Genomic DNA, 8,047 nt, shown 5'->3' with positions numbered 1-8,047 from the left:
TTCATTGTGGGAGATTACTATTGTCTTGAAGGCCTTTGTTTCCAGGGTATCAAGTTGAGCAAGGTGTGAGGGAGGAGAGCCAGCCCAAAGGGGAGAGCAGTACTCCATCAAGCTGCGGATGAAGGCTCGTGCGTGGATAGGAATTCCGGTGTGCCAAGACAGGACCTCGCATGACGGAGGATGCCCAGTCGGCGCCTGGCTTTGGAGGCCAACGTTGGAATGAGGTTTTCCCAAAGAAAGATCATGGCTGATAGTGAGACCCAAAAGCTTGAGTGAATGAACTTCTTCAAGAGGATTGTTAAGAAAGTAGATGGGAGGGTTTGCCAGACGGTACTTTCGGAGAGTGTGAGATTTATCGGGATTGAAAGGCAATCCAAGTGTTTGACCAGGTTGTGATTTTCTGAAGGTCTGAAGGGATTGAAGAGGCCGCTGCCTGCCTATTTGAAGGGTGAGGGATGTCAAGGCAGATGGTGGAGTCATCAGTAAATTCAGTCCATGATGGTTGCTTCCCACCTTGAAGCACAAGCAATGTTAAATGTACATTTTGATTTTCTATTGATCAGGATCAGTTGACTGATCACATGATATGAACATAGAGCAGCTTTACCAATACACCAATTGAGCTACCTCCATATATATATATATATATATATATGTATAAAGGTCTGCAGCATCTAATCATATAACACCCTTACTTTCACTATGGTACTTCTTTCTCCCTTGATCTTTTGGTCCCAAGAATAAATACTTTTTATACCTTGGTCAAGCCAGGTGGATAAACTGGAGGACACAGGGTTAAAGGTGAACAAAGGGACATTTGAGGGGACGGGACCAGGTGGATAAAAGGCACACAGACAGCCAGACGTGCATTTGCTAAGGTAATAGACCAACTACATCATTACTATCTAGACATTCGGACTCATCCACCAGCATTTTGGATGTGGTAACAAGACTTGGACAATGGCCACACATCTTTACCTCTGCCACCAAAGGTGGGTGGAGGTTATGTTTTCATCCCTGTCTGTTTGTCTGTCTGTGAACAGAATATCAAAAGTTTTGGACGGATTCAGACGAAAACTGGTGGATGGGTTGGGGGAGTGACAAGGACGAATCGATTCGATTTTGGTGAAGATCTGAAACCAGATCTGGATCAGATAATTTTTAGGTCATTCTTCACTATTGAGGGATAGGACTAAAACCGATATATAGCAGGATATCTCAAAAGGTTGTGGATATATTCGGATGAAACTTGTTGGACAGGTTGTGTGTGTAACAAGGACGAATTGATTAGATTTTGAAGATCCGAATCCAGATACGGATATATTTTTAAAAAAGTAAACTGATTCTTCAGTATTGAGTGATCGGTCAAAATTATACAAAGCATATTTCAAAAAGTTGTGGATGTATCTGGGGACAATATCTGGTATGATGTGCTCATATTTCACAAGAGAATGTTACACGAGTATCTGGGGACAATATCTGGTATGATGTGCTCACATTTCACAAGAGAATGTTACACGAGTATCTGGGGACAATATCTGGTATGATGTGCTCACATTTCACAAGAGAATGTCACACGAGTATCTGGGGACAATATCTGGTATGATGTGCTCATATTTCACAAGAGAATGTTACACGAGTATCTGGGGACAACATCTGGTATGATGTGCTCATATTTCACAAGAGAATGTTACACGAGTATCTGGGGACAACATCTGGTATGATGTGCTCATATTTCACAAGAGAATGTTACACGAGTATCTGGGGACAATATCTGGTATGATGTGCTCATATTTCACAAGAGAATGTTACATGAGTATCTGGGGACAATATCTGGTATGATGTGCTCACATTTCACAAGAGAATGTTACACGAGTATCTGGGGACAATATCTGGTATGATGTGCTCACATTTCACAAGAGAATGTTACACGAGTATCTGGGGACAATATCTGGTATGATGTGCTCACATTTCACAAGAGAATGTTACACGAGTATCTAGGGACAATATCTGGTATGATGTGTTCATATTTAACAAGAGATTGTTACACGAGTATCTGGGAACAATATCTGGTATGATGTGCTCATATTTCACAGGAGATTACTACACGAGTATCTGGGGACAATATCTGGTATGATGTGCTCATATTTCACAGGATATTACTACACGAGTATCTGGGGACAATATCTGGTATGATGTGCTCATATTTCACAAGAGAATGTTACAGGAGTATCTGGGGACAATATCTGGTATGATGTGCTCATATTTCACAAGAGAATGTTACACGAGTATCTGGGGACAATATCTGGTATGATGTGCTCACATTTCACAAGAGATTATTACACGAGTATCTGGGGACAATATCTGGTATGATGTGCTCACATTTCACAAGAGATTATTACACGAGTATCTGGGGACAATATCTGGTATGATGTGCTCATATTTCACAAGAGATTGTTACACGAGTATCTGGGGACAATATCTGGTATGACGTGCTCATATTTCACAAGAGAATGTTACACGAGTATCTGGGGGCAATATCTGGTATGATGTGCTCATATTTCACAAGAGAATGTTACACGAGTATCTGGGGACAATATCTGGTATGATGTGCTCATATTTCACAAGAGATTATTACACGAGTGTCTGGGGACAATATCTGGTATGATGTGCTCATATTTCACAAGAGAATGTTACACGAGTATCTGGGAACAATATCTGCTATGATATGCTCATATTTTCCAAGAGAATGTTACACGAATATCTGGGGACAATATCTGGTATGATGTGCTCATATTTCACAAGAGATTGTTACACGAGTATCTGGGGACAATATCTGGTATGATGTGCTCATATTTCACAAGAGAATGTTACACGAGTATCTGGGGACAATACCTGGTATGATGTGCTCATATTTCACAAGAGATTGTTACACGAGTATCTGGGGACAATATCTGGTATGATGTGCTCATATTTCACAAGAGATTGTTACACGAATATCTGGGGACAATATCTGGTATGATGTGCTCATATTTCACAAGAGATTGTTACACGAGTATCTGGGGACAATATCTGGTATGATGTGCTCACATTTCACAAGAGATTATTACACGAGTATCTGGGGACAATATCTGGTATGATGTGCTCATATTTCCCAAGAGAATGTTGCACGAGTATGTGGGGACAATATCTGGTATGATGTGCTCATATTTCACAAGAGATTGTTACACGAGTATCTGGGGACAATATCTGGTATGATGTGCTCATATTTCCCAAGAGAATGTTGCACGAGTATGTGGGGACAATATCTGGTATGATGTGCTCATATTTCACAAGAGATTGTTACACGAGTATCTGGGGACAATATCTGGTATGATGTGCTCATATTTCCCAAGAGAATGTTGCACGAGTATGTGGGGACAATATCTGGTATGATGTGCTCATATTTCACAAGAGATTGTTACACGAGTATCTGGGGACAATATCTGGTATGATGTGCTCATATTTCCCAAGAGAATGTTGCACGAGTATGTGGGGACAATATCTGGTATGATGTGCTCACATTTCACAAGAGAATGTTACACGAGTATCTAGGGACAATATCTGGTATGATGTGTTCATATTTAACAAGAGATTGTTACACGAGTATCTGGGAACAATATCTGGTATGATGTGCTCATATTTCACAGGAGATTACTACACGAGTATCTGGGGACAATATCTGGTATGATGTGCTCATATTTCACAAGAGAATGTTACAGGAGTATCTGGGGACAATATCTGGTAGGATGTGCTCATATTTCACAAGAGAATGTTACACGAGTATCTGGGGACAATATCTGGTATGATGTGCTCATATTTCACAAGAGATTGTTACACGAGTATCTGGGGACAATATCTGGTATGACGTGCTCATATTTCACAAGAGAATGTTACACGAGTATCTGGGGGCAATATCTGGTATGATGTGCTCATATTTCACAAGAGAATGTTACACGAGTATCTGGGGACAATATCTGGTATGATGTGCTCATATTTCACAAGAGAATGTTACAGGAGTATCTGGGGACAATATCTGGTATGATGTGCTCATATTTCACAAGAGAATGTTACACGAGTATCTGGGGGCAATATCTGGTATGATGTGCTCATATTTCACAAGAGAATGTTACACGAGTATCTGGGGACAATATCTGGTATGATGTGCTCACATTTCACAAGAGAATGTTACACGAGTATCTGGGGACAATATCTGGTATGATGTGCTCACATTTCACAAGAGAATGTTACATGAGTATCTGGGGACAATATCTGGTATGATGTGCTCATATTTCACAAGAGATTATTACACGAGTGTCTGGGGACAATATCTGGTATGATGTGCTCATATTTCACAAGAGAATGTTACACGAGTATCTGGGAACAATATCTGCTATGATATGCTCATATTTTCCAAGAGAATGTTACACGAATATCTGGGGACAATATCTGGTATGATGTGCTCATATTTCACAAGAGATTGTTACACGAGTATCTGGGGACAATATCTGGTATGATGTGCTCATATTTCACAAGAGAATGTTACACGAGTATCTGGGGACAATATCTGGTATGATGTGCTCATATTTCACAAGAGATTGTTACACGAGTATCTGGGGACAATATCTGGTATGATGTGCTCATATTTCACAAGAGATTGTTACACGAGTATCTGGGGACAATATCTGGTATGATGTGCTCACATTTCACAAGAGATTTTTACACGAGTATCTGGGGACAATATCTGGTATGATGTGCTCATATTTCCCAAGAGAATGTTGCACGAGTATGTGGGGACAATATCTGGTATGATGTGCTCATATTTCACAAGAGATTGTTACACGAGTATCTGGGGACAATATCTGGTATGATGTGCTCATATTTCCCAAGAGAATGTTGCACGAGTATGTGGGGACAATATCTGGTATGATGTGCTCATATTTCACAAGAGATTGTTACACGAGTATCTGGGGACAATATCTGGTATGATGTGCTCATATTTCCCAAGAGAATGTTGCACGAGTATGTGGGGACAATATCTGGTATGATGTGCTCATATTTCCCAAGAGAATGTTACACGAGTATCTGGGGGCAATATCTGGTATGATGTGCTCATATTTCACAAGAGAATGTTACACGAGTATCTGGGGACAATATCTGGTATGATGTGCTCATATTTCACAAGAGATTATTACACGAGTGTCTGGGGACAATATCTGGTATGATGTGCTCATATTTCACAAGAGAATGTTACACGAGTATCTGGGAACAATATCTGCTATGATATGCTCATATTTTCCAAGAGAATGTTACACGAATATCTGGGGACAATATCTGGTATGATGTGCTCATATTTCACAAGAGATTGTTACACGAGTATCTGGGGACAATATCTGGTATGATGTGCTCATATTTCACAAGAGAATGTTACACGAGTATCTGGGGACAATACCTGGTATGATGTGCTCATATTTCACAAGAGATTGTTACACGAGTATCTGGGGACAATATCTGGTATGATGTGCTCATATTTCACAAGAGATTGTTACACGAATATCTGGGGACAATATCTGGTATGATGTGCTCATATTTCACAAGAGATTGTTACACGAGTATCTGGGGACAATATCTGGTATGATGTGCTCACATTTCACAAGAGATTATTACACGAGTATCTGGGGACAATATCTGGTATGATGTGCTCATATTTCCCAAGAGAATGTTGCACGAGTATGTGGGGACAATATCTGGTATGATGTGCTCATATTTCACAAGAGATTGTTACACGAGTATCTGGGGACAATATCTGGTATGATGTGCTCATATTTCCCAAGAGAATGTTGCACGAGTATGTGGGGACAATATCTGGTATGATGTGCTCATATTTCACAAGAGATTGTTACACGAGTATCTGGGGACAATATCTGGTATGATGTGCTCATATTTCCCAAGAGAATGTTGCACGAGTATGTGGGGACAATATCTGGTATGATGTGCTCATATTTCACAAGAGATTGTTACACGAGTATCTGGGGACAATATCTGGTATGATGTGCTCATATTTCCCAAGAGAATGTTGCACGAGTATGTGGGGACAATATCTGGTATGATGTGCTCACATTTCACAAGAGAATGTTACACGAGTATCTAGGGACAATATCTGGTATGATGTGTTCATATTTAACAAGAGATTGTTACACGAGTATCTGGGAACAATATCTGGTATGATGTGCTCATATTTCACAGGAGATTACTACACGAGTATCTGGGGACAATATCTGGTATGATGTGCTCATATTTCACAAGAGAATGTTACAGGAGTATCTGGGGACAATATCTGGTAGGATGTGCTCATATTTCACAAGAGAATGTTACACGAGTATCTGGGGACAATATCTGGTATGATGTGCTCATATTTCACAAGAGATTGTTACACGAGTATCTGGGGACAATATCTGGTATGACGTGCTCATATTTCACAAGAGAATGTTACACGAGTATCTGGGGGCAATATCTGGTATGATGTGCTCATATTTCACAAGAGAATGTTACACGAGTATCTGGGGACAATATCTGGTATGATGTGCTCATATTTCACAAGAGAATGTTACAGGAGTATCTGGGGACAATATCTGGTATGATGTGCTCATATTTCACAAGAGAATGTTACACGAGTATCTGGGGGCAATATCTGGTATGATGTGCTCATATTTCACAAGAGAATGTTACACGAGTATCTGGGGACAATATCTGGTATGATGTGCTCACATTTCACAAGAGAATGTTACACGAGTATCTGGGGACAATATCTGGTATGATGTGCTCACATTTCACAAGAGAATGTTACATGAGTATCTGGGGACAATATCTGGTATGATGTGCTCATATTTCACAAGAGATTATTACACGAGTGTCTGGGGACAATATCTGGTATGATGTGCTCATATTTCACAAGAGAATGTTACACGAGTATCTGGGAACAATATCTGCTATGATATGCTCATATTTTCCAAGAGAATGTTACACGAATATCTGGGGACAATATCTGGTATGATGTGCTCATATTTCACAAGAGATTGTTACACGAGTATCTGGGGACAATATCTGGTATGATGTGCTCATATTTCACAAGAGAATGTTACACGAGTATCTGGGGACAATATCTGGTATGATGTGCTCATATTTCACAAGAGATTGTTACACGAGTATCTGGGGACAATATCTGGTATGATGTGCTCATATTTCACAAGAGATTGTTACACGAGTATCTGGGGACAATATCTGGTATGATGTGCTCACATTTCACAAGAGATTTTTACACGAGTATCTGGGGACAATATCTGGTATGATGTGCTCATATTTCCCAAGAGAATGTTGCACGAGTATGTGGGGACAATATCTGGTATGATGTGCTCATATTTCACAAGAGATTGTTACACGAGTATCTGGGGACAATATCTGGTATGATGTGCTCATATTTCCCAAGAGAATGTTGCACGAGTATGTGGGGACAATATCTGGTATGATGTGCTCATATTTCACAAGAGATTGTTACACGAGTATCTGGGGACAATATCTGGTATGATGTGCTCATATTTCCCAAGAGAATGTTGCACGAGTATGTGGGGACAATATCTGGTATGATGTGCTCATATTTCACAAGAGATTGTTACACGAGTATCTGGGGACAATATCTGGTATGATGTGCTCATATTTCCCAAGAGAATGTTGCACGAGTATGTGGGGACAATATCTGGTATGATGTGCTCATATTTCACAAGAGATTGTTACACGAGTATCTGGGGACAATATCTGGTGTGATGTGCTCATATTTCACAAGAGATTATTACACGAGTATCTGGGGACAATATCTGGTATGATGTGCTCATATTTCACAAGAGATTGTTACACGAGTATCTGGGGACAATATCTGGTGTGATGTGCTCATATTTCACAAGAGATTATTACACGAGTATCTGGGGACAATATCTGGTATGATGTGCTCATA

At 40.0% G+C, this 8,047-nt stretch overlaps 1 protein-coding gene across 5 annotated transcripts in view; it reads right to left on the bottom strand.

Moving 5' to 3' along the window:
* The window catches only part of LOC137428988 (rho GTPase-activating protein 15), a 92,383-nt gene that overhangs the window by 1,762 nt on the left and 82,574 nt on the right, over window positions 1-8,047 (bottom strand). The gene's annotated exons all lie outside the window — the stretch shown is intronic.

The sequence above is a fragment of the Myxine glutinosa genome, chromosome 6 (genome assembly GCF_964187855.1).
Source record: "Myxine glutinosa chromosome 6, kmMyxGlut1.1, whole genome shotgun sequence".
Lineage (NCBI taxonomy): Eukaryota > Metazoa > Chordata > Myxini > Myxiniformes > Myxinidae > Myxine > Myxine glutinosa.
This window is presented reverse-complemented; position numbering and strand designations above follow the sequence as displayed.